The 27,831-nt window shown below is 43.5% G+C and overlaps 1 pseudogene; it reads left to right on the forward strand.

Moving 5' to 3' along the window:
* Positions 1-27,831, forward strand: LOC132098203 (myosin heavy chain, fast skeletal muscle-like; annotated as a pseudogene).

Below are 27,831 nucleotides of genomic sequence, written 5' to 3' on the forward strand. Positions count from 1 at the left end.
TCCTTGTGATTTGTCACAGTAAACTGCAATCATGGGAGATGGTGAAATGGAGTGTTTCGGCCCGGCGGCCATTTACCTCCGGAAGCCAGAAAGAGAGAGAATTGAGGCTCAGAACACCCCCTTTGATGCCAAAACAGCATTCTTTGTGACAGAGCCAGATGAGATGTACCTGAAGGGTACTCTTATTAGTAAAGAGGGTGGCAAAGCTACCGTCAAAACTCTGTGTGGGAAAGTAAGTACAATTAGAAAATGTATCAATCTTCTGCAAATCGATTTTAGATAATGCTACAGACTTTAAAACTAAATGTCACATGAATCAAACATTGTCATATTTAGTAATTGCCTTACCCATGCTGAAACCTTTTTAGACACTCACGGTAAAAGAAGCTGAAATCTTCCCCATGAATCCTCCCAAGTTTGACAAAATTGAGGACATGGCCATGATGACCCACCTCAATGAGCCTGCTGTGCTGTATAACCTCAAAGAGCGTTTCGCAGCATGGATGATCTACGTAAGTCTAACTAAATTGTGTTTTATTCCTAGGATAGAACGGAAGCATTGTAAAACTGGACTATCTTTGTTTCAGACCTACTCTGGCTTGTTCTGCGTCACTGTCAATCCCTACAAGTGGCTGCCGGTGTACGACTCAGTTGTTGTGACTGGATACAGAGGAAAAAAGAGGATTGAAGCCCCACCTCACATCTTCTCCATCTCCGACAACGCCTACCAGTTCATGCTCACTGGTGAGTGGGGATATACATTTTCATTCCAATTTGCAAAACAATAAGGAAAAAATAAGATTATCTTAGAGGAATGCTTATTTCGTGCTAATCCTGAGTCTGCCTTAATTTCGCTTGACACATTTAAAATTTAAATGAAAAAAAAAAATCTGTAGAGTGGTTTATATAAAATAGCACTATGATCTTGTTTCAGACAGGGAGAATCAGTCTATCCTGATCACGTAAGTAGACTGAAAATTCAAAGGTTTTTCTATAAGTGCACTCACAAAAAATGCTTTTCAAGGGTTTTTGAACATGAAGGCTATTTAACCCAATGAGAGACACCTGATTGGTCGAAAGTGTGGCTTGTGGCTTTGTGCATAGCACAAATTCTGAGTATGGCTACACATTACATCAATTTCACGACATCTTGTGGTAATAGGTGGAAAATGTACTTTTGTGTCCCAGATATTTTTGGAATATTTCATATAATAAAGTCAATTTGTGTGACGAAAACATAAAACAATAAAAAAAATCCTTGTACTTACACAAAGTATGAATAAATGAGTCTGAATAGATTTCTAAAAAATAAGCATGGCTCCCCTAGTAAAAAAAAAAAAAATCTTATTTAAGAAACATTTATTTCATTACTATGTATACTTCATATTATTACTAACAGATAACTCAAGACTTACTTATATATAAGTTATAATTAAACTTTATTTGGAGTACTACTTGTAGTAAAGCAAAATATAAACTGTACCTAACTGTGCCTAAAGTATACTTGGAAAAGCTCCATTTGAACACAATAACATCATACTAAGTGTATCTCTAATTGAACTTAAGAACTACTTTTCCACAATTAAAGTGCATTAAGTACAAAATCAGTTGTTTCAATATAGCAGACTTTAAGTGTACAATAACAGGGCATTTTATTAAGTACATAAATATTGAAATGTATTTGTAGTATACTTAGCATGAAATAAATGCATTTCAAATACATTTAAGTATATTTATTTTTCACTAGGATCATGTAGGCATATGTGATCAAAATAAATGAAGATCATTGTGGAATGATCAGTTGAAGTGCCTGTGAAGTGGGGATTAATGCAAACTGAACGTGCACAAAACTACATTTGTAAATATTTATTCATATTATGATTTATTCTTAAAGAAGTGAATGACACCTGAAACCTGCGCAAGGAGTTGTGAAAGCAAACACAACTTCAGAAGTCACAGAAGTGATTATGGAAAAAAAGAATCAAATTCCGGTACAATGCTTCACTCTCCGAGATTGAAAAAATCTTTGAAGCCTCTGTGCTGAATGTCACATAACTACTTTCTGGTGTGCATGTAACTGTTGTATGATAATGGTTTTTAAATAACTTAAATAAAAGTAAATTCATCAAAAGAAAATGTATTTTCTAATATTCTAAAATGTGTTCACTTCAACTCAGTGGAGAATCTGGTGCAGGAAAGACTGTCAACACCAAACGTGTAATCCAGTACTTTGCGACAATCGCTGTGTCTGGAGCAAAGAAGGCAGAACCTGTCCCTGGCAAAATGCAGGTAACTAAAATAAACTAATATTATCCAAAGTAGTTGACAAAATTAAGGCCCGGGTATTCTTCACTTTCCGTGTCCTTGTCCGCACAACTTTTAAAACATTGTCACAGTGTCTGGTTTGTGTTCCCTGGGTATCCACTAGATGTCCTCCTTCCCCACTGTGTCTGTCACTTCATGAACCACATTCCCCATGTTCTCTGTCTAATCATTGCACTCAGCTGTCACTGGTCATTAATCATTGCACTCAGTCAATTCCCCATTAGCGTTTGTCTCTCCCTGTGTATTTATACCCTGTCTGTCTTAGTAGGTGTCACAGAGTCCTTGTCCCATCAAAGTCTAGTCGTGTTCTTGCTCTTGTGTCGTGTCTGTTTATGTTGGATTGCTTTTTTGGTTTTGACCCCTGCATGGACTGTTTATGATTGGATTAACCCTAATAAAAGACGTACTCGCATTTGGATCTCTCACCGTGCTTTCCTGTATACCGGTTGTGACAGAAGGACTCAGTCACAGCGAGATCCAGCGGTATGTCGTTTGATGCTTCTTCCCCAGCCACCGAGCGGGTGAGAAGCGATCGTTTTGAGGGAACCCGTCTGGTCGTGTTTCGCGGGTCCAAGGGAGGTCGCCGAGGAGGGAGTGGTCGAGAGGAGGCTCAGCATCGCTCTCCACCATGGCCCCCCTTCGACCCGGGGCTCGTGTGGGACGGATCAGAGCCACCGTCTCACCATGGCGGACGGAGAAGGGAGAAGAAGCGCACGTCCCCCGAGCCAGCACCACTGCCCATGATGGCCACAAGCCCAGCGCCACGAGGCAAGATGGATGCCAGCCCAGCGCCACAGCACAGGATGGCCGCCAGCCCGGCGCCGCTGCGCAGAATGGCCACCAGCCCAGCGCCACAGCACAAGATGGCCACCAACTCAGCGTCACGAGGCAAGATGGACGCCACCCCAGCGCCGCAGCAAAGAGTGGTCGCCAGCCCCGTGCCACGATGCAAGGCAGCTGCCAGTCCAGCGCCAACGCCCAGAATGGCCGCTGAGACATTTTTGGATTATTTCTCCATGCTGTCCAAAATCCTAGAGATTCCCAGGAGTGTTCACGTCACGTCTGCCGATCCAGAGACTGTTCACGTCACGTCTGCTGAGCCAGTGCCACAGTACAAGATGGCCACCAACCCAGCGTCACTACACAAGGCGGCCGCCATCCCGGAGCCACTGCAGAGGATGGCAGCTACAGTAGGCTTTCCTGAGTTGAGTCAGGTTCCCGTTGACCCTCCAGAGTCGAGTCATGTTCCCGTTGACCCTCCAGAGTTGAGTCAGGTTCCCGTTGACCCTCCAGAGTTGAGTCAGGTTTCCGTAGACCCTCCAGAGTTGAGTCAGATTCCGGTTGACCTTCCAGAGTCGAGTCATGTTCCCGTTGACCCTCCAGAGTTGAGTCAGGTTTCCGTTGACCCTCCAGATTCGAGTCATATTCTCGTTGATCCTCCAGAGTCGAGTCAGGTTCCAGTTGACCTTCCTGAGTCGAGTCAGGTTCCAGTTGACCCTCCAGAGTCGAGTCAGGTTCCAGTTGACCCTCCAGAGTCGAGTCAGGTGCTCGTGGACCCTACAGAGTCGAGTCAGGTGCTCATGGACCCTCCAGAGTCAGGGTTAGTCACCGTTGACCTTCCAGAGCCAGGGCTAGTTCCTGTTGACCTTCCAGAGTCGAGTCAGGTGCCAGTTGACTTTCCAGAGTTGAGTCAGGCTCCGGTTGACCCTCCAGAGTCGAGTCAGGTGCTTGTGGACCCTCCAGAGTCGAGTCAGGTGCTTGTGGACCCTCCAGAGTCGAGTCAGGTGCTCGTGGACCCTCCAGAGTCAGGGTTAGTCACCTTTGACCTTCCAGAGTCAGGGTTAGTCACCTTTGACCTTCCAGAGTCAGGGTTAGTCGCCGTCGACATTCCAGAGTCAGGGCTAGTCACCGTCGACCTTCCAGAATCAGGGCTAGTCACCGTCGACCTTCCAGAATCAGGGCTAGTCACCGTTGACCTTCCTGAGTCAGGACTAGTTACCATTGACCCTCCAGAGTCAGGGTTAGTCGCCGTCGACATTCCAGAGTCAGGGCTAGTCACCGTCGACATTCCAGAGTCAGGGCTAGTCACCGTCGACCTTCCAGAATCAGGGCTAGTCACCGTCGACCTTCCAGAATCAGGGCTAGTCACCGTTGACCTTCCTGAGTCAGGACTAGTTACCATTGACCCTCCAGAGTCAGGGTTAGTCACCGTTGACCTTCCAGAGTCAGAATTAGTCATCATTGACCTTCCAGAGTCAGGGCTAGTCACCGTTGACCCTCCAGAGTCTGGACTAGTTACCGTTGACCTTCCAGAGTCAAGTCAGGTCACTGGTGATCTTCAAGGACAGAGTCAAGTCACTGGTGATCTTCAAGGACAGAGTCAAGTCACTGGTGATCTTCAAGGACAGAGTCAAGTCACCGGGGTTCTTCATGGGAGAATTCAAGTCACCAGTGATCTTCAGGAACAAAGGCAAGTCACCATTGATCTTCATGAACAAAGGCAAGTCACCATTGAGCTTCATGAACAAATACAAGTCACCAATGATCTTCATGAACTAATGCAAGTCACCAATAATCTTCATGAGCAGAGTTAAGTCAGCACCGATCTTCTGGAATCCAGTATAAACACCATGGGATTACCAGAGTCTCGTCACTTCTCTGTGGAACTACCAGAGCCTCTCCACGTCTCTGATGAACTACCAGAGCCTCTCCACGTCTCTGATGAACTACCAGAGCCTCTCCACCTCTCTGATGAACTACCAGAGCCTCTCCACGTCTCTGAGGAACTACCAGAACCGTTCCATGTCTCTGCTGAACTACCAGAGTCTCTCCTCGCCTCTGCGGAACTTCCAGAGGCTCGTCACGTCTCAGTCGAACTCTCTGAGCGCCCAACTGTTCCTGTTGTGGCCACGGAGGCTACCTTTGTTTCAGACTACCTGACTTGCTCTTCTGCCAGTCCGATCCCACTGTGGTGGTCTTCGGCGCCGCCCTGGTGGGCTTCAGTTTTGACCACACGGACGTGGTGGTCTTCTGCTCCCCCCTGGGGGGCTTCCGTCTCGACCACACAGTTGTGGTGGTCTTCTGCTCCGCCCTGGGGGGCTTCCGTCCTGACCACACGGTTGTGGTGGTCTTCTGCTCCGCCCTGGGGGGCTCCGGCCTCGACCACACGGTTGTGGTGGTCTTCTGCTCCGCCCTGGGGGGCTGCTGTTTTGACCGCACGGATGTGGTGGTCTTCTGCTCCGCCCTGGGGGGCGTCGGTTTCGGCCACACAGATGTGGTGGTCTTCTGCTCCGCCTTGGGGTCTTACCCGGTCGGCGTCATCCTGGGTTCCGGAACGCCCTGATCCACCCTGATCTCCTGTGTTGTTGTTGTTGTGGTTGTTTTTTGTTTTTTTTGTGTTCACTTCCTGTCCCTGTTCCCCTCTGTGAGCCTGGCCCTCCTTCCCTCCCCCTGATCCTCCGCCAATCCACCTCCCTCCTGGTCTCCCTGTTTTGTGTTACACTTCTGTTCTCTGTTCCCCACTTTACATGTTCCTCTTGTCTCTGGTTTCCCCATTCTTTTTTTACCTGGCCCTCCGTCCCTCCCCCTGAACTTCCACCTGTCCACCTCCCTCCTGGTCTTGTGTTGTTAGTCATGTCTTGGAGCGTCTGGTAGCCGCTCCGTAGTGAGGGGGTATTGTCACAGTGTCTGGTTTGTGTTCCCTGGGTATCCACTAGATGTCCTCCTTCCCCACGGTGTCTGTCACTTCATGAACCACATTCCCCAGTACTCGCATTAGGATCTCTCACCGTGCTTTCCTGTATCCCGGTCGTGACAAACATACTTATCCACAGATAGGCGCAGATTGATGAGTTTGACACATGCACAGTACAATTGTTTGGAATCTTGAGTCTCTGCCGCCTTTTTCTTGAACATGTGCTGTTGTACATATACTTTGTGTGGTCTCAAAAAAATTGCCTGCACGCAATGATGCACGCGATGATGAAAATGACGTAATGCAGACGGCGCATGGCTGTTGACACCCTAAGTGTACTTTGGCCTTTATTCTACATAAAAAATATATTTAAATACTCACCAGGGGTCGCTAGAGGATCAAATCATTGCAGCCAACCCTCTGCTGGAAGCTTATGGTAATGCCAAGACTGTAAGGAATTACAACTCCTCTCGTTTTGTAAGTTGCTGAGGACAGATTAAGTGCATTATACAAATTCAGTTAACATTACAAATCCAGGAAATTCCAAGCTGGAATGTTCTGAATGATTTTAATCTCTGTAGGGTAAATTCATCAGGATTCACTTTGGGACCACTGGAAAACTGGCCTCAGCTGATATCGAAACTTGTAAGTCAACATTATTTTTTTTGTTTGTTTCTTTGATTATTTGGAGGCTAACATGTTGACTGATTGAAATCAATGTCTCTATTTACAGATCTGCTTGAAAAATCAAGAGTAACATTCCAGCTGTCGGCTGAGAGGAGTTACCACATCTTCTAACAGCTCATGACTGGACACAAGCCAGAGCTGCTCGGTGAGAAATCTACACGATTGTGTGTTTCAGTTATTTCCTAGTTTGAGAGCACTGTTAACATGCTGCACATCAACTCTTTATAGAGGCCCTACTCATCACCACCAACCCTTATGACTATCCAATGATCAGCCAGGGTGAAGTCACTGTCAAGAGCATCAATGATGTGGAGGAGTTCATTGCCACAGATGTATGTGGACAAATTCATTATTAGTAGTAGTAGTGCTGTTTCCAGGTTCTATGTCATATACCTGACCAAATGGACATCACAAAAACACCAGCATAAACTGAATATTTACATTTTACATTTAATCATTTAGCAGACGCTTTTATCCAAAGCGACTTACAAATGAGAACAATAGAAGCAGTCACGTCAACAAGAGAGCAACAACAGTATACAAGTGCCATGACAAGTCTCAGTTAGTCTAGTACAGAACGCATAGCAAGGTTTTTTTTTTTTTTTTTAAATATGAAAGACAAGAAAAGGAAAAGTTCTAGTATTAGTTGGATAAGTGCTGACGAAGAAGATGAGTCTTTAGATGTTTCTTGAAAATGAGTAAAGACTCAGCTGTACGGATTGAGATTGGGAGGTCATTCCACCAGCTGGGCACAGTCCAGGAAAAGGTCCGTGAGAGTGATTTTGAACTTCTTTGGGATGGCACCACAAGGTGTCGTTCACTTGCAGAGCACAAACTTCTGGAAGGCACATAAGATTTAACCAGTGAGTTTAGGTATGTTGGTGCTGTGCCAGTGGTTGTCCTGTAGGCAAGCATTAGTACCTTGAATTTGATGCGAGCAGCTACTGGTAGCAAGTGTAACCTGATGAGGAGAGGAGTAACGTGAGCTTTTTTGGCTAATTGAATACAACCCTCGCTGATGCATTCTGGATCAATTACAGAGGCTTGACAGTACATGCAGGAAGAGCCAGGAGAGCATTACAATAAACCAGTCTGGAGAGCACAAGAACTTGGACAAGAAGATGAGTGGCTTGCTCTGACAGAAAGGGTCTCAAGTGTCCTTGAGCAAGGCACCTAACCCCAGCTTCTCCCGACGAGCTGGATGGCGCCTTGAATGGCTGACACCGCAGTCGGTGTATGAATGAGTGTGTGAATGGGTGAATGTGAGGCAACTTGTAAAGCGCTTTGGATGGCCATGTGGTCTGTTGAAAGCGCTATATAAATGCAGTCCATTTACCATTCCATTTACCATGAAACAATGAGTTAGCTGGAATCACCAGGAGTTCTGTCTTCGTAAGGTTGAGCTGAAGGTGATGGTCATTAATCCAGCTTGAAATGTCACTCAGACAAGCTGAAATGCGAGTAGCTACCGTTGGGTCATCTGGTTGTAATGAGAAGTACTTGGGTGTCATCAGCATAGCAGTGATAAGAAAAGCCATGCTTCTGAATGACAGATTCTAATGATGTCATGTAGATGGAGAAGAGAAGTTGTCCAAGTACAGAGCCTTGAGGAACCCCAGTAACAAGTTGTTGTGACTTAGAAACATCACCCCTCCAAGACACGCTGAAGGATCTATCAGAGAGGTAGGACTTCAACCACCGGAGTGCGGTTCCAGAGATGCCCATCTTTCTGAGGGTGGACAGGAGAATCTGGATTGGTGTCAAAAGCAACAGACAGGTCCAGTAAGATGAGTTCTGAGGATTATGAAGCTGCTCTTGCCAGTCGCAGTAACCGAGACCAGGACAGTCTCAGTTGAGTGGCCACTTTTTAAGCCAGATTGGTTGCTGTCCAGGAGGCTGCATAATATTGCATAATATTGCATGACATAAAATATCGCTCTTGACTCGCTTTTAAAAAAAGTATCTCTTCTGACTCTAATAAATTTGATTTATTTGGTCGGAGTGAAAACAGACTGCCATTGACATTCTGGGCTTCAGTTCTGATGAGAAAATCAGCATCTACAAGTTGACAGGTGCTGTGATGCCTCATGGGAACATGAAGTTCAAACAGAAGCAGAGAGAGGAGCAAGCCGAACCTGACGGCACTGAGGGCAGGGTGTATTATTTACACAAATAAGCATGCAAGAATTAACTGTGAAAAGTTACATTAGTGAAAGTAGTGCATAAAACTGTTCTTCCTCAGTGGCCGATAAAATCGCTTACCTCATGGGGCTTAACTCCGCTGACATGCTGAAAGCTCTGTGCTTCCCCAGAGTAAAGGTCGGGAATGAGATGGTGACCAAAGGCCAGACAGTACCACAGGTGACCACTTACCTTATCAATAGATGAATGATGTGTCCCAAAGACATTTATTAAAAAAAAAAAGTTAATTCATACTTCACAAAGTAAAATTTAATATCAATTACACGGTTTCTCAGGTGAACAACGCAGTAATGGCTCTCTGCAAGTCTGTCTATGAGAAAATGTTCTTGTGGATGGTCGTCCGTATCAATGAGATGTTGGACACCAAGCAACCTAGACAGTTCTTCATTGGTGTGCTGGACATCGCTGGATTTGAGATCTTTGATGTAAGCATCTGTCATTAATGTCTCTGTAGTCGGGTTTCCTTACAAAGATGCGAGTCTAACTTATGTGTAAAATTGAAATTTTCAAAGAGTACAAAATCGTCACTTCCTAGTAGAACTGGCACTAGGCTATATATCACTAAGAAAACTAAGAGAAGCCCCTGAATATAATAATTGTCATAGGCCTATATAATAAATTATGCCTTAGAGCGGGCAGACAAAATAAAATAAATGCAATTACTGCTTTTGGAGGTGGATGCTGCTGATTGACAGAATCTACTTCAAAATACGTCAAAATGAGGGTGATGGAAATATAGCTATTAAGAATCAAGATATGAAAGATCAGTCAGCAGTAAGAACTTGCTTCTCTATGATTATCAGTTCAACAGCTTGGAGCAGCTTTGCATCAACTTCACAAATGAAAAACTGCAACAGTTCTTTAACCACCACATGTTTGTTCTGGAGCAAGAGGAGTACAAGAAAGAAGGCATTGAATGGGAGTTCATTGACTTTGGTATGGACTTGGCTGCATGCATTGAGCTTATTGAGAAGGTAAGAGGATATTATGTAAATTAAATTTACTATTCACACTGTGACTGTACTTGAGTGTGAACGTTTCTTCAACAGCCAATGGGCATCTTCTCCATCCTTCAAGAGGAGTGCATGTTCCCCAAGGCTACAGACACAAGCTTCAAAAACAAGCTGCATGACCAGCATCTGGGCAAAAGTGCAGCTTTCCAGAAGCCCAAGCTTGCCAAAGGTAAGGCAGAGGCCCACTTCTCTCTGGTGCACTACGCCGGCACTGTGGACTACAACATTTTTGGCTGGTTGGACAAGAACAAGGATCCACTGAATGACGCTGTTGTGCAACTTTACCAAAAGTCATCGCTCAAACTGCTGTCATTCCTGTATGCTGTTCATGCATCTGCTGAGGGTATGAACATCTGTATTTCCTGAAATCCTTTGTCTTAATTCAGTGCAAGACAAAATTCACATAGTGATTTATTGAAAATATTAATGAAAAGCAAAATAAAAAGAACAATAACGGTTTTTAATGAAATAAAACAGCTGAGGGCGGCGGTGGAAAGAAAGGAGGCAAGAAGAAGGGTGGTTCTTTCCAGACTGTCTCTGCACTGTTTAGGGTAAACAGATTCTCTTTTAATGAAGGATGTGAACCACCTCCCTATAAAAAAAACTAGACTGATGGGGAACCACCTCCCTATAAAAAAACTAGACTGATGACAAATATTTTCACAGGAGAACTTGGGTAAGCTGATGACTAACCTGAGGAGCACTCACCCTCACTTTGTGCGCTGTTTGATTCCTAATGAGTCCAAGACTCCAGGTAAACTTGATCCCCAAAAACCTAAATGGATTACAGTTTTAAAATACTTCTGAAACATTAAGAATATTTGCATTGCAGGTCTGATGGAGAACTTCCTGGTTATCCACCAGCTCAGGTGTAATGGTGTGCTGGAGGGTATCAGAATCTGCAGGAAGGGTTTCCCCAGCAGAATTCTATATGGTGACTTCAAGCAGAGGTAAAGACACTACACCTGTTTCAACCTATTAATTAGAGATAATACACCACCTATTCTTAACCACATTTCAAAATTGTGCTTTCATCACTTTTGGGGCTTCACCACAATATTACTGTTTTCTAAATGTCCTCTAGGTACAAAGTATTAAATGCTAGTGTCATCCCTGAGGGACAGTTCATTGACAACAAAAAGGCTTCAGAGAAACTCTTGGGCTCTATTGATGTTGACCACACCCAATACAAGTTTGGACACACAAAGGTGAGCTACATTAAGCTGAACTCTACATGGAATGGTTTCCATAATATACCACTAAACATCAATATATTTGTACAGGTGTTCTTCAAGGCTGGTCTGTTGGGAACTCTTGAGGAGATGAGAGATGAGAAACTAGCAGAGCTGGTTATCATGACTCAGGCTCTTTGCCGTGGCTTCCTCATGAGGAGAGAGTTTGTGTAGATGATGGAGAGGAGTTGAGTTAAATGTGCATTATTTGATGTACTAGAAAATGTATAAAGTTGAAGATTTTGCTCAAACAAAAACCAGAAACTCTCTTCCACAGAGACTCTATTTTTGCAATCCAATACAACATCCGCTCATTCATGAATGTCAAACATTGGCCATGGATGAAGCTCTACTTCAAGATCAAGCCTCTTCTGAAGAGTGCAGAGACTGAGAAAGAAATGGCAGCAATGAAGGAGAACTTTGAGAAAATGAAAGAAGATTTAACAAAGGTATTAGCTAAAAAGAAGGAGCTCGAGGAGAAAATGGTGTCACTTCTACAAGAGAAAAATGACCTTCAACTGCAAGTAGCTGCTGTGAGTATTTCAGCACTTACTGATCCTAATATGGATCATATGCCTATGAACATAAATCATTAACTATATCCATGTCAATGAACAGGAATCTGAAAACCTCTCTGATGCTGAGGAGAGATGTGAAGGTCTCATCAAAAGCAAGATCCAGCTTGAGGCCAAACTCAAAGATACAAACGAGAGACTGGAGGATGAGGAGGAAATCAATGCTGAACTGACTGCCAAGAAGAGGAAACTAGAGGATGAATGCCCTGAGCTGAAGAAAGACATCGATGACCTGGAGCTCACCTTGGCAAAAGTGGAGAGGGAGAAACATGCAACAGAAAATAAGGTCAATATTCTTGTCAAATTTTGTTTACACATCTGTGTTCAGGCTCCTGAGAATGAAACCAATAACCAAGGTTTCCATTTAGGTGAAAAACCTGACTGAGGAGATGGCCTCTCAGGATGAGGGCATCGCAAAGCTGACCAAAGAGAAGAAAGCCCTCCAAGAGACACACCAGCAGACTCTTGATGACCTTCAGGCAGAAGAAGACAAAGTCAACACTCTGACTAAAGCTAATACAAAGCTTGAGCAGCAAGTGGATGATGTAAGATGTTTTGGCATGAGAATGAGACCAATCAATGGGAATCAAGGAAAAAATAATATAATTGCTTATTAATATTTTATTGCTCTGGTTTCTGTACCAATAGCTTGAGGGCTCAATGGAACAAGAGAAGAAGCTTCGTATGGACCTTGAGAGAGCCAAGAGGAAGCTTGAAGGTGATCTGAAACTGGCCCAGGAGTCCATAAAGGACCTGGAGAATGACAAACAGCAATCAGATGAAAAGATCAAAAAGTGAGTGGACATCGGATGTTAGAAGTTTACAAAACTGCACAAAATAGCTATCCTGAACATTAAAAAAAACATCAACACTGCATTAAAAACAGGAAGGACTTTGAGATAAGTCAGCTTCTCAGCAGGATTGAGGATGAACAGTCTTTGGGAGCACAGCTTTAGAAGAAGATCAAAGAACTTCAGGTATTCAACTCTATTTCTGTGTGTGTGTCTGTGTGTGTATGTGTGTGAAACTGTGATGAAGATGGTCAGCTGTGAAAACACACATTACCAAAATCACTTTGTCACAGGGAGCCTGTGACGCAAGACTAAAAGGACTTTTATTTTGAAAGAACTGCTGAAATACTTGTACCCCCATAAACAGTTTACACCAATATACACACACAATCTACATGCCGGCAAATTAACATCGTATACTAGATGTGTGGTTATTTTTCTGTTTAGGTGGTGTGATAGGCTCTCTGCTTAGTTTCATGTTTTTATATAATTTTCTTTTCTTTTGTTGGTTGTTTGTTTTGTCTCAATGCTAAATGTTTTGTTTTGTTATATGATTTAACCTTCAAAGAAACCACACCAAACTCTTTTACAAATGTTAACAGTTTATTTCCTCAGTAACAAACTAACATGTACACATAAAATACTGTTATACTCACATTGTGGGTAACCTCTCTACTGGCAAACCCATGTGCAGCGACGGCTGCCATTTTAAAGCTGCTAATTGCCCAATTGGAAGGGCACTTTCATTGTCAGTGACATCACAGGGGGAAATCAGGGAAACTATCATTTCTCAGACATTTTTCTTTGTAATGTGGAGACAAAATTTTGTAATTAATAATGTGATGCATAGGTTGCATGTTAATACCATTTATTTAATATATTTGTATAGTTTTATCTTGCTTTAAAATTATCATTTATTTATACATGGTATGTTCCTGAAGTGGGAGGAGCCTAACGCTATAAAATGGCTCCTGGTAGTAGTGATGGCAAAATCGAGGCCTCGTGAACCAATGAAACAGTTGAACCAAATGTGCCATATTGTTTCGAGGCTTCGAATCAATCCGACACCCGTCTCAACGGTGACACCTAGTGGTCACTTGCAGGTGTTGATCTGAAACAACCTTGACGAGCCATTAAAAAAATGTGTTGTTTTTTTATTATTATAATGTTCTAATATGTGAAGCTTGTAACCTATAGGCTCCTCACTGTGCATAATGTTATTTTGGTCATGAAAAATGAATATTAATAAAAGAAATCAAGCCACAATGTCTCACTTTTTTAGAGATTTTTATTCAAAAATATTAATTTATCTGCTGTGGAAGGACTTAGCCTACTTCATTTTTTACAGATAATTTCTCCAGCCTTTGAAAAAATCCTCTCACAAGGGACACTTGTTGCTGGCATACAAAGATATTTTTTTGCAAGGACATACAAATGAGGAAAGATTACTGCTCTCTCTTTCCAGTAAGTTAGTGGATCATGAGTTCTGGGCAAATACGCATCGTTGATGTATTTTTTCACTTCCACTGTGGCATCAGCTGTAGCATTGTGTATCATCTTGGTTTGATGGATGCGAGTATCAAAAAGTTCCCATAAACTGTCCTGTGTTTCTACTGGTGTTGATGTTGATGGTGATGGTGATGATGATGATGATGGGTGTGATGTTGACATTTCTGGGTCTGAATAAAAATGAAAACAGCAATTAGTAACAAATCCTAAACTGACGGCATATATGAAGGATATATTATATTACATGATTCAGATTACATAACATAACACAGACTGAAACTGCTCACCAGGATTTGTGTTTGAACGCATCAGTGAAGCACACTCCAGTGTCATATGCTTTTCAGCTTCCTGGGCTTTGGCAGCATTTCCAAATGCCACATTTTTTAACCTTGGGTCCAGCAGTGTAGCCAGTGCCAAGGCTCTAAAACTCTCATAACCTCCACATCTGGAGTGCAGACCTTCTTGCAGATGTGAGCCTATGAGCCAAAACAGGAGAAACACATATTTATAATAATGACAATAATATGACAGTTATGGCCAATCACATGGGTAGTATGCTCATTGTGGCCTACCTAATTGAACAGTTGATTCCTGCGTTGCATTTCCTTTTTTCTGTGCAAGCTTGTGCTGCAACATCCTGTACAGTGGTATAAGCTTTGAAGCAGACACTCTCTTTTCCTCTGACATCTCTGTTGTTGCGAGTTTGAATGGTTGCAGTATTGACAATGATTGTTCAATAATGTCATAATCAATACTTGTCAGGGGAGCAGTATCATTGTTTAAGTTGGAAAGTGCAGCAGCCACTGGTTCACGTTGGTCATACAAGCGCTGTAGCATGTCAAATGTGCTGTTCCATCTCGTGTCAACCTCCTGTATCAGTGTATCAAGCTCTGCATCTCCACAAGCTTGTCCTTTGCTTTGCAGCTGGATCTGAACAAACCCACTATCTTTCTGGCCTTCTGGCGTATTTCATTGATGACTGGGGTTTGATCTAGTGCCTTTTTCACAATCAAATTTAAAGTATGAGCAAAACATGGGACATGGCGAAGGTGGAGTAGCTGGGCACTTAGGATCATGTTAGATGCATTGTCAGTCACCATGCACTGAACTTTGGAGGTTATTCCCCACTCAGCCATTAGCAAGGCTTTAGCCTCCATGAGATGCTGGGCTGTGTGGGTTTGGTAAAACCTCCTTACACCCAGTACAACAGTTGCCATTTTTGCCTCTGGTGTTATGTAATGGCAAGTCACACCAAGATATCCATCCATATTAATGGAGGACCACATGTCAGCTGTAAGGCTAACAAATTCGGCCTTTTGTAGGTCCTCCATTGTCTTCTCCTTGCCTTTGTTGTACTTTTCGCTGACCATTATTTTAAGCACCTTCCGGGATGGGAGGACATTGCTTGGATCAAGCTTGTTCACAAATGCCCTGAATCCCTCATCGTCCATGATGGTGAAGGGCTGCAGATCCTTCACCACCATGTTTATAAGAGCCTCATCCAATTCCCTCTGTCTGACTTTTAAAAGAGAAGACAAAACATACTTTCAGACAAATACATTGGAAAAATACAGCTTCAATTAGTGCACATCTATTAAAAGTATAGCCTACTGGTTCATTATTTGGAAACCTTCCAGTGTTTATAATCAGTGCTTTATATAACTTATAAACTTTATAAACAGTGTCCCAAAAGGTTGTAATTATATTTCAATTATAATTATATCCCAAACAATGCATACCTTGCTTAGATGGCCCAGCAGTGTCAGTAGCAGGCCTAGGTACAGGGGGAATGCCATCCTCTGCACCCTGCAAAATGGCAGGATGAGTGCTCCTCAAATGGCGCATCATGGATGATGTATTGTTGCAGTAGGCTAGCTGCCGATCACAATACACACATCTCACTTTATTTGGGGTTTCTAAATGGAAATGCTCCCACACCACAGATGTACGGCATCTCTTCTGGGGAGCTTCCATTTTATCTATCTATCCAAATCTATCTATCTATATATGAATCGATCTATGTATCTAGATATGTATCTATAATCTATGTATCTATATATGTATCTATCTATAATATATGTATTTATATATGTATCTATAATCTAACTATATATGTATCTATCTATAATATATGTATTTATATATGTATTTGTAATCTATCTATATATGTATCTATCTATTAATCTAGCTGTCTATATATATTTATATCTATGTATCTATTAATGTGTCACTATATGTATACTCTGTCTGTCTCTAGCCTCTCAGTCAATGTGTTGTGTAAATTTAAATGTAAGTCTAAATTGCCTATAACTAATCAAATCGCACTATGTCACTATATCACCAAAAATCCGCTATCTCAAAGTCAAACTCCTCTCACAAAAACCCACGAGGTCAAAATGCGTTTATTTCACTTTTATACAGATGTGCGATTGTGTGGTCTGTTCCCGACCGTTCCAATCAAACGCTGATTCGGCGGACCACACCTGATGAAACAATTAGTGAAACACATCGAGGCTTCGTTTGGTCATAGTCACGTGACATGGGTGTTTCGAATCACGCTTCGGATCAGTGTTTCGACACATCTGCGCTTCGGGATCTCGCAAAGCTTCGGAACGACTGTTTCGCTTCAGCCATCCTTACCTGGTAGCCATTTTTCAGGAGAGTGTTTGGATTGTGGGTTCACTCCTTGTATTTTTGGGCCTGAATATTGGCATAGCCAGAATACACGTGAAACTCTTATGAATTTATATTTATATTTATTTTGCTTTATTTTTTTGTTACTGTATATATTTTTGCTTGGGAATCACTTTTGCACCAAAATAAACACACTGGATTGAAAATTCTTCTCCATCATCATTGATTTTACACCTTCACCGAAGGTACACCCTAACAAGTGGTGTCAGAAGTGGGATTAGTACCGGTCAAGTGATGTGTGGGGGAGATTGCCTTTTCTGACATGCCTCCCAAACTAAGGAGTCAGCCTGTGGAAGGCACAGTTCAGGATGTGGACCAGGGTGCCATAGGAGGTGACCCAGAGGCAAGTGAGCAACCTGCTGAGGTTCCAACTGCGGGAGGGGAGGCTGCAGTGACGGCTCTTTCACGGATGTTTGAGTCCTTCATGCGGTATCAGCAAGAGCGAGATGAATGGCAGGAACGAGAAACAGCAAGACGAGAGCAACACTACAAAGTTCTCAGTCATCAAGTCACCCAAACGCAGCTTGATATGGAGCGTTCCCGAGTTTCAGGCACAGACGGTGATGGAACAGCTGCCAGGGTTAAAAGCCAGGAGCCAAGATTGGCCAGGCTTGAGGACACAGATGACATAGAACACTTTTTGACCACTTTTGAGAGATTGGCGGAAGTTTAACAATGGATGAGAGGAGACTGGGCCATACGCCTAATACCCCTGCTTACAGGCAAGGCCAGGAGTGCTTTTGTGGCCATGAACTCTTCCCAGACACAGGATTATGACCAGCTGAAGGAAGCCATACTGAAAAAGTATGAGATCAGCACTGAGACCTATCGGTTAAGGTTCCGTTCTTTAAACACCCCTATCCATGAGTCACTCCAAGAGCTCTACACCCGTATTAAAGATCTGTTTTGCAAGTGGGTCCAGTTCAACAAAAGCAGCAAAGACAACATAATGGAGGCTATTGTGCTTGAACAGTTTCTACGGGTGTTGCATCCAGAGGTGAGGACCTGGGTCAAGGAACGGAATCCAACCACTGCTGGACAGGCTGCTAACCTGGTGGAGGCCTATATTTCTGCAAGGAGGGGTCCAGGAAACTTCCACTATACTGGCGTCCTGCAGGCCACCAAGGGTAAGTCTGAGGGTTTGGGTGTGTGGTCAAGCTCTAAAAGCCAAGCTAAGATTCTGAAATCTACATACATTGAACCCACAACATCTGTTCCCCTACCTCAAACCATAGTCAAAAATGAACTTGTGTGTTTTAATTGTGGTGAGCCAGGGCATACTAGACTGCATTGCCCCTTGAAAAAGCCTAAGACAGCTAGTCTCTGTTATGTTCCCCGGCTAGTACAGTATGCAACCCCTAAACATGACTTAGAGCCAGTTGTCACCGTTTTGTTGAATGGGAAACCACTTCCAGCTTTGGTTGACACAGGTTGTGCCCACACACTGGTAGAGGCCAAATATGTACCCAGAGATAGCTGGAGTGAGGAGGAGACTGTGACTGTTTGTTGTGTTCATGGGGACAGTACTAATTTGCCAACAGCTGAAGTCTACATTGAGGTGCATAATCAGCCATATCTCATGAAGGTTGGAGTAGCTCAGAGTCTGCCATACCCCATTTTGCTAGGCACAGATTTACCAGTGTTGGTTGATTTGGTACAGGAGACGGCATGGTGTGGAATAGTAACAAGGGCTCAGGCTAAGAAGCAAGAACAAAACACACCATTCCAAGAAACTGAGAAAACACTGCAATCTATGCCTTTTTTTCTGAGGTTATTGTCACAGAGCCAAAACCTACAGCAGAGGATAGGCTGCAGCTACGTAGAGAGTGTGTGGAAAGCTTGATAGAGACCGCAGAGCAAGCTGAGGAACCAGAGGAACCTGACTTGAGTGATGCAGATATTGTCATTCCAAATAACCTAGCTAAGCTCCAGAATGAAGATTCCACCTTAGCTGACTGTTTTAAGCAGGTACAAAATAAAGAAGTGAATGCTTGCTTGGAATAGAGGTTTGTACTGAATAATGGGCTCTTGTACAGAGAAAGTAAGGAAGACAGGATTCAGTTGGTTGTACCCCAGACACAGCGAAGGGAAATATTAAATCTAGGTCACTCCATTCCCTGGGCAGGTCACTTGGGATTTATGAAAACCTTAATGCGGATTGCAAAGAGGTTTTATTGGCCCAGAATGTACAGCGATGTGAAGGAGTTCTGTAAGACATGCCCTGAGTGTCAGCTTGCTGTTGGTCGTACCCCTGCTTATGCCCCACTTATTCCATTACCTGTTGTTGACTCTCCCTTTGAAAGAATAGGAGTGGAGTGAAGTGACATTCAGCCAAGTATGGAGACCCATACTCAGAATTTGTGCTCTGCATTTAACCCATCCGAAATGCACACACACAGAGCAGTGAACACACACACACACACTGTGAGCACACACCCGGAGCTGTGGGCAGCCATTTATGCTGCGGCGCCCGGGGAGCAGTTGGGGGTTCGATGCCTTGCTCAAGGGCACCTAAGTCGTGGTATTGAAGGTGGAGAGAGAACTGTACATGCACTCCCCCCACCCACAATTCCTGCCGGCCCGGGACTCGAACTCACAACCTTTCGATTGGGAGTCCGACTCTCTAACCATTGGGCCACGACTTCCCACAAATAGTTGGTCCACTGGAAAGAAGTCAGGCAGGGAACAGATTTATTTTAGTAATTTGTGACTATGCTACAAGGTACCCTGAGGCTTATCCCCTTAGAGAAGTCACTGCCAAACAGATATCCACAACCCTTTTGAGATTTTTTTCACAAGTGGGCATACCACGGGAGGTTCTCACAGACCAAGGACCCAACTTCATGAGCCATACCCTACACCAGGTATATCAACTGCTAGGGATTAAGAGAGTGTGAACCACCCCCTATCACCCTCAGACTGATGGGCTGGTCGAACGTTTTAATCAGACCCTAAAAGCCATGCTCAAAAAGTTTGTCTCTGAAACGGGCAAAGACTGGGACAAGTGGCTGCCTTTCCTTCTTTTTGCCTATCGGGAAGTACCCCAGGCCTCAACAGGATTCTCCCCTTTTGAACTCCTTTATGCCCATCCTGTTAGAGGACCCTTGGATGTGCTGAAAGAGAGCTGGGAAGACACACATAAGCCCAGTAAGCAAAACATTCTGACTTATGTCCTCAAGATGAGAGAGCAACTCCAAAAGACCACAGCTCAAGCCCAAAAGAACTTGCTCCAGTCCCAAGCCCAGCAGAAAGAGTGGTATGACAAAGCAGCCCGAACACGCAGTTTCAATCCTGGTGATAAGGTCCTTTTGCTGTTGCCAACATTGGAAAACAAGTTGTTGGCGAAGTGGCAAGGTCCCTATGAGGTAAAGCGGAAAGTGGGTCCAGTGACCTACGAAATCGAAATTCCTTCCAGAAGCCAGCCTCTGCAGGTATTCCACATCAACATACTAAAGAAATGGCATTCCCGTATACCATCATCAGATATGGCTGTAAGCACAGCAGCCCCAGTGATGGACAACGCTATGTTTGTAAGGGCAGTAGCAGAGGAGGAGGAGGTAGAAGAGCAATACATCCCTGGACATCTAGGCAAGAGCGAACTAAATCTCAGTCACTTGACTGAGAAACAGAAACAGCAGCTGATGGGATGCTTACCTGACCAACTTTTCATGGAGTCACCCGGTAGAACAGACCTGATTAGTCACTCCATCATTCTGAACGACCCCAAACCCATCCGGCAATCTGTCTATCGGGTACCTGAAAGACTGCTGCCAGTGATGAAAGAGGAGCTAAAGACCATGCAGAGTCTGGGGGTAATAGAACCATCCACCAGTGAATGGAGCATCCCTATTGTACTGGTACCTAAGAAGGATGGCACTCTCCGGTTCTGCCTGGACTTCCGTAAATTGAATAGTGTCAGTAAGTTTGACCCTTACCCCATGCCAAGGGTAGATGAGCTGTTTGAAAGACTTGGAAGAGCAAAATACCTCAGTACTCTCGATCTCTGCAAGGGGTACTGGCAAGTTCCATTGAAGCCAGAATGCAAGGAGCTTACAGCATTTAAGACCCCATTTGGACACTTTCAGTTCCAGGTTCTTCCATTTGGGCTTCATGGTGCTCCAGCAACATTTCAGAGAATGATGGACAAGATTCTCCAAGGCACGGAAATGTTTGCTGCAGCCTACTTGGACGATATTATCATCCTTAGCCAGAGCTGGGAGGAACATCTAGGGCATCTCCAAGAGGTGCTAAAGAGGATAAAGACTGCTGGATTGACCATCCGCCCAGACAAGTGTGGCCTGGTCAAGGCTGAGACCCAATACCTGGGGTATGTACTGGGACATGGGGTGGTCCGACCACAAGTTGGTAAAATTGAAGCCATTAAAAATGCTGAGAGGCCTGTGATCAAAAAGCAGGTACAGACCTTTTTGGGACTGATTGGCTGGTACCGAAGGTTTGAACCAAACTTTTCAGCCCGGGCAGTTGCCCTGACTAACCTCACCAAAAAGGGCCACCCAAACAAGGTGAATTGGACTATGGACTGTGAAAAGGCCTTCCAGGATTTGAAGGACTCTTTATGTAAGGAACCACTGCTTCAGAGTCCTGACTTTGAGCAACTGTTTACTGTGCAGACTGATGCTTCAGAGAATGGCCTAGGAGCTGTGCTGTTGCAGGGTGAACAAGGACATCTAAGACCCATTGCCTATATCAGTAGGAAGCTCCTTCCCCGAGAGACAAAGTACTCAACGGTGGAGAAGGAATGCCTTGCCATTAAATGGGCATTAGACTCTCTGCGATACTATTTGCTGGGACGCAAGTTTCGGCTAGAGACTGACCATCGGGCACCTGGTTAGGCAAAGCCTTCTGTTTGACCACAACTTAAAATTTGAGAAACAGATCAGTGCTGTTGTAAAGTCATGCTTTTTTCAGCTTCGCCAACTCTCTAAAGTGAAACCATTTTTAACTCAGAGTAATCTTCAAATAGTGACTCACGCATTCGTAACATCACGGCTAGACTACTGTAATTCACTTTACTTTGGTCTATCTCAGTTTTCTCTCTCTCGCCTACAGCTAGTGCAAAATGCAGCAGCTAGACTCCTCACTGGGGCACGCAAGTATGAGTCGATCACCCCTATCTTATTCAAACTCCATTGGCTACCTGTTAAATTCAGAATTGATTTTAAAATTTTACTTTTTGTGTACAAGGCTCTTAACAATTTGGCCCCTCAGTACCTGACTGATCTGCTCTGTCCGTACACTCCTTCTCGTACTTTGAGATCCAGCGATCACTGCCTTCTCATCGTGCCTAGATCCAGGCTTAAAAAACGAGGCGACCGTGCTTTTGCGACTGCAGGTCCAAAACTTTGGAACAGTCTGCCTCTCTATATCAGACTGGCTCCTTCAGTTTCCATCTTCAAATCTTCTTTAAAGACTTTTTTGTTTTCTCTTGCTTTTGATGCTCATTGATTCTGAAACTACTACTGCTTATTTTTTATTTTTGTTTTATTTTTTCAGTTGTTTCTTTTGTCCTGTACTGCTCTGCATTTTATTCTCTGCTATGTACAGCACTTTGGTCAGCCTTGGTTGTTTTTAAATGTGCTTTATAAATAAATATTGTATTGTGCTGTACAGGAAAGGAGCACAGAATTGTACCGCTGATTTTCTCTCAAGGGCACCTCAAGAGGTGTCAGGAGAGGGAGGGGGAAATGTCACAGGGAGCCTGTGACGTAAGACTAAAAGGACTTTTATTTTGAAAGAACTGCTGAAGTACTTGTACCCCCATAAACAGTTTACACCAATATACACACACAATCTACATGCCGGCAAATTAACATCGTATACTAGATGTGTGGTTATTTTTCTGTTTAGGTGGTGTGATAGGCTCTCTGCTTAGTTCCATGTTTTTATATAATTTTCTTTTCTTTTGTTGGTTGTTTGTTTTGTCTCAATGCTAAATGTTTTGTTATATGATTTAACCTTCAAAGAAACCACACCAAAGTCTTTTACAAATGTTAACAGTTTATTTCCTCAGTAACAAACTAACATGTACACATAAAATACTGTTATACTCACATTGTGGGTCACCTCTCTACTGGCAAACCCATGTGCAGTGACAGCTGCCATTTTAAAGCTGCTAATTGCCCAATTGGAAGGGCACTTTCATTGTCAGTGACATCACAGGGGGAAATCAGGGAAACTATGTTTTCTCAGACATTTTTCTTTGTAATGTGGAGACAAAATTTTGTAATTAATATTGTGATGCATAGGTTGCATGTTAATACCATTTATTTAATATATTTGTATAGTTTTATCTTGCTTTAAAATGATCATTTATTTATACATGGTACGTTCCTGAAGTGGGAGGAGCCTAACGCTATAAAAGGGCTCCTGGTAGCCATTTTTCAGGAGAGTGTTTGGAGTGTGGGTTCACTCCTTGTATTTTTGGGCCTGAATATTGGCATAGCCAGAATACATGTGAAACTCTTATGAATTTATATTTATATTGCTTTATTTTTTGTTACTGTATATATTTTTGCTTGGGAATCACTTTTGCACCAAAATAAACACACTGGATTGAAAATTCTTCTCCATCATCATTGATTTTACACCTTCACCGACGGTACACCCTAACACACTGGATCAATGATTTTTCATTGTTTATTCAGGCCCGTATCGAGGAGCTGGAAGAGGAAATAGAGGCAGAGCGAGCTGCTCGTGCTAAAGTGGAGAAGCAGAGAGCTGATCTCTCCAGGGAACTTGAAGAGATCAGCGAGAAGCTTGAAGAAGCTGGTGGTGCCACTGCTGCTCAGATTGAGATGAACAAGAAGCGTGAAGCTGAATTCCAGAAGTTGCGTCGTGATCTGGAGGAGTCCACCTTGCAGCATGAAGCTACAGCTGCAGCTCTCCGAAAGAAGCAGGCAGACAGTGTAGCTGAACTTGGAGAACAGATCGACAACCTCCAGCGGGTCAAGCAGAAGCTGGAGAAGGAGAAGAGTGAATACAAGATGGAGATTGATGACTTGAAAAGCAACATGGAGCTGTGGCTAAAGCAAAGGTACAATCTTGAAAAAAAAATCTTTAAGAAAAAGTTCATTTGTAGTTTCAAAAAACTATTTGCACCATATTTGCCCACTATTTGCAACTGGGTTGCTGTTGGAAGAGGTGTTAGTGAAGCCAGCAGGGGGTACTCAACCTATGGTCTGTGTGGGTCCTAATGCCCCAGTATAGTAACAGGGACACTATACTGTAAAAAGCACCATCCTTCAAATGAGACGCTAAACTGAAGTCCTGACTCTCTGGTCATTAAAAATACCATGGCACTTTTCATTAAGAGTAGGGGTTTATGCCCGGTGTCCTGGATAAATGTAGCTGGTGTTTGGTGGTTAGCGCACTAGCGCCGTTGTACTGTCGCTGTCATCGCCTCATCCAGGTTGATGCTGCACACTGGTGGTTGTTGAGGAGAGATCCCTCATATAATTATAAAACGCTATGGGTGTACAGCGATACACAATAAAGCACTATAAACATGCCTCATTCATTCATATTTTAACTTTTGCACTACTTCTTACTTAGCAGCATGAAATATGAATAATTAATAGTAGAATCGCAATGAGTTCAAGAATGTTGATGTTTCTTAAATGATGTAGGCAAACCTTGAAAAGATATGCCGTACATTAGAAGACCAAGGAAGTGAGCTAAAAACGAAGAATGATGAGCTTGTACGCCAACTTAATGACATAAATGCCCAGAAGGCAAGGCTCCAAACTGAAAATGGTATGTTAATACTGAATATACACCATACCACAGAACTGTGCAAAAAAAGTGATTCAAACACCCAGTACTGACATCATACATTGTCTCATACTAGGTGAATTTGGTCGTCATTTGGAGGAGAAAGAAGCTCTTGTTTCTCAACTGACAAGAGGCAAACAGGCTTACACTCAGCAGATTGAGGAACTCAAAAGACATATTGAGGAAGAAGTTAAGGTGTGTTCTTACCTAAAGGATTACCTTATCAAGTACAATATATAGCTAATATTATAGCTGTGTACAACAGGAATGAAAACATTTAGGTTTACTGTTTATCTGACTTTAAGGCCAAGAATGCTCTGGCCCATGCGGTTCAGTCTGCCCGTCATGACTGTGACTTGCTCAGAGAGCAGTATGAGGAGGAGCAGGAGGCCAAAGCTGAACTCCAGCGGGGAATGCCTACGGCCAACAGTGGGGTGGCTCAATGGAGAACCAAATATGAGACTGATGCCATCCAGCGCACTGAGGAGCTTGAGGAATCCAAGTAAATGGCAAAGAACAATTTCTTCGGCACCCTATTTTTAATATCACAAACATGAATAAGATTTTATACAACTTTCTTCAGGAAAAAGCTTGCCCAGCGTCTGCAGGATGCTGAAGAATCCATTGAAGCAGTGAACTCCAAGTGTGCCTCTCTGGAAAAGACCAAACAGAGACTGCAGGGTGAAGTAGAGGACCTCATGATTGATGTGGAGAGGGCAAATGCATTGGCTGCCAACCTTGACAAGAAACAGAGAAACTTTGACAAGGTGAGAAGGATGTGAATAATCTTTATATCTAAAGCTTGCGCTGTTGGGCTTGGCTAATTAACAATGATTTCCTTTTTCTCCAGGTCCTAGCAGAGTGGAAACAGAAGTATGAGGAAAGGCAGGCTGAACTAGAAGCTGCTCAAAAAGAAGCTCGTTCCCTCAGCACTGAGCTTTTCAAAATGAAGAACACCTATGAGGAAGCTCTTGACAACCTCGAGACCCTGAAGAGGGAGAACAAGAATCTGCAACGTACATAACACTTTGTTTTTGTTCAAAAAGCATTTTAAAATGATGCATTGAAATAGAAAGTTTTACAATTAAACTTTTTAAAACCCTTTAGAGGAGATTTCTGACCTAACTGAGCAGCTTGGAGAGACTGGAAAGAGCATTCATGAGTTAGAGAAAGCCAAGAAGACAGTGGAGTCTGAGAAAACAGAGATCTGCACTTGAAGAGGCTGAAGTACTGTTAATTAAAACTGTCATATCAATTAATTTCTTTACAAGGCATTTCATAATTTTCCTGTGAGCTTGATACAATTCTTATTCTAACTTCTATCCATCAGGGCACCCTGGAGCATGAAGAGTCCAAGATTCTCAGTGTACAGCTGGAGCTGAACCAGGTGAAAAGTGAGAATGACAGGAAGCTTGATGAGGAGATAGAACAGATCAAGAGGAACAGCCAAAGAGTGATTGATTCCATGCAGAGCACTCTGGACTCTGAAACCAGAAGCAGAAATGATGCCCTGAGAGTCAAAAAGAAGATGGAGGGAGATCTGAATGAGATGGAGGTCCAGCTGAGTCATGCCAACCACCAGGCTGCTGAGGCCCAGAAACTCCTCAGGAATGTCCAAGGACAACTCAGGTCAACGATATCGATGTAGATGAAGTGTCCCCAACTAAGCAAGCCAGAGGCAACAGCGGCAAGGAACCGAAACTCCATCGGTGACAGAATGGAGAGAAAAACCTTGGGAGAAACCAGGCTCAGTTGGGAGGCCAGTTCTCCTCTGACCAGACGAAACCAGTAGTTCAATTCCAGGCTGCAGCAAAGTCAGATTGTGCAGAAGAAGACATCAAAAACAGAACACACATCAAATGGATGATCATATGAACATGATACATGAATTAAATGAAACCTAATATGCAACTAACAAAGAATGAAAATTTCCACAGGATGCCCAACTGCACCTTGATGAAGCTGTCAGAGGACAGGAGGACATGAAGGAGCAGGTGGCCATGGTGGAGCGCAGGAATAACCTGATGCAAGCAGAGATTGAGGAACTGAGAGCTGGCCTGGAGCAAACCGAGAGAGGCCGCAAAGTGGAGGAGCAGGAGCTGGTGGATGCCAGCGAGCGTGTGGGACTACTGCACTCACAAGTACAGAAAAACTATACTCAGGGTTACATGATAACACAGTTTTAGTTAAATGTACACTAAACTACCTCCTTTAATCCCACAGAATACAAGTCTTATTAACACCAAGAGGAAGCTTGAGGCTGATCTGGTCCAGGTTCAAGGTGAGGTGGATGATGCAGTCCAGGAGGCAAGAAATGCAGAGGAGAAGGCCAAGAAGGCCATCACTGATGTGAGCACTTACATTCTGTTGCTCTGTTCTAAATTAAACAGTTATTTAATTTTGTCTGCATGTGGTCACAAAGGGAACCTTCATGGATGGCATTTCAGTATATATTGGCCAGTTCATTTAAATTGGCTTATATTTGAGGCTGCCATGATGGCTGAGGAGCTGAAGGAGCAGGACACCAGTGCTCACCTGGAGAGGATGAAGAAGAACCTGGAGGTGACTGTCAAAGACATGCAGCACCGTCTGGATGAAGCTGAGAGTCTGGCCATGAAGGGTGGAAAGAAACAGCTCCAGAAACTGGAGTCCAGGGTAAATTACAAGCTAAACACAGTCTTAGATGAACTGGCTATGGTAGAGATTTGACAGGTGACAACAATAACTCTCTACTGAAGGTGCGCGAGTTGGAGGCTGAAGTTGAAGCTGAACAGAGACGTGGTGCAGATGCTGTGAAAGGAGTGCGCAAATATGAAAGGAGAGTGAAGGAGCTCACCTACCAGGTAAAACTACACAGGATTTAGAAACTTACATTTCATTATAATTTACATAGGTAAACTAAGACCATCAACAATACTTTTACCCAAAGACTGAGGAAGACAAGAAGAACGTGATCCGACTGCAGGATCTGGTATACAAGCTGCAGCTGAAAGCGAAGGCCTACAAGCGCCAGGCAGAAGAAGCTTTAAGTCTAATGTCACATGTCTTAAGTGTGAGGTTTTGATAATCTATTGACAATATATTAAGTGCCATGAGTGCAATGTTCTGAAAGGGGTTGGGTATCTGGTGTCATCCTAACAGGAAGAGCAGGCCAACACTCACCTGTCCCGGTACAGGAAGGTGCAGCACGAGTTGGAGGAGGCTCAGGAGCGCGCTGACATTGCTGAGTCCCAGGTCAACAAGCTGAGAGCCAAGAGCCGCTACGCTGGGAAGGTAACATTTAAACTTATACTAACAGGATAACAGTGTTGGGTTGTA

This window comes from Carassius carassius, chromosome 21 (assembly GCF_963082965.1).
Source record: "Carassius carassius chromosome 21, fCarCar2.1, whole genome shotgun sequence".
Taxonomy (NCBI): Eukaryota; Metazoa; Chordata; class Actinopteri; order Cypriniformes; family Cyprinidae; genus Carassius; species Carassius carassius.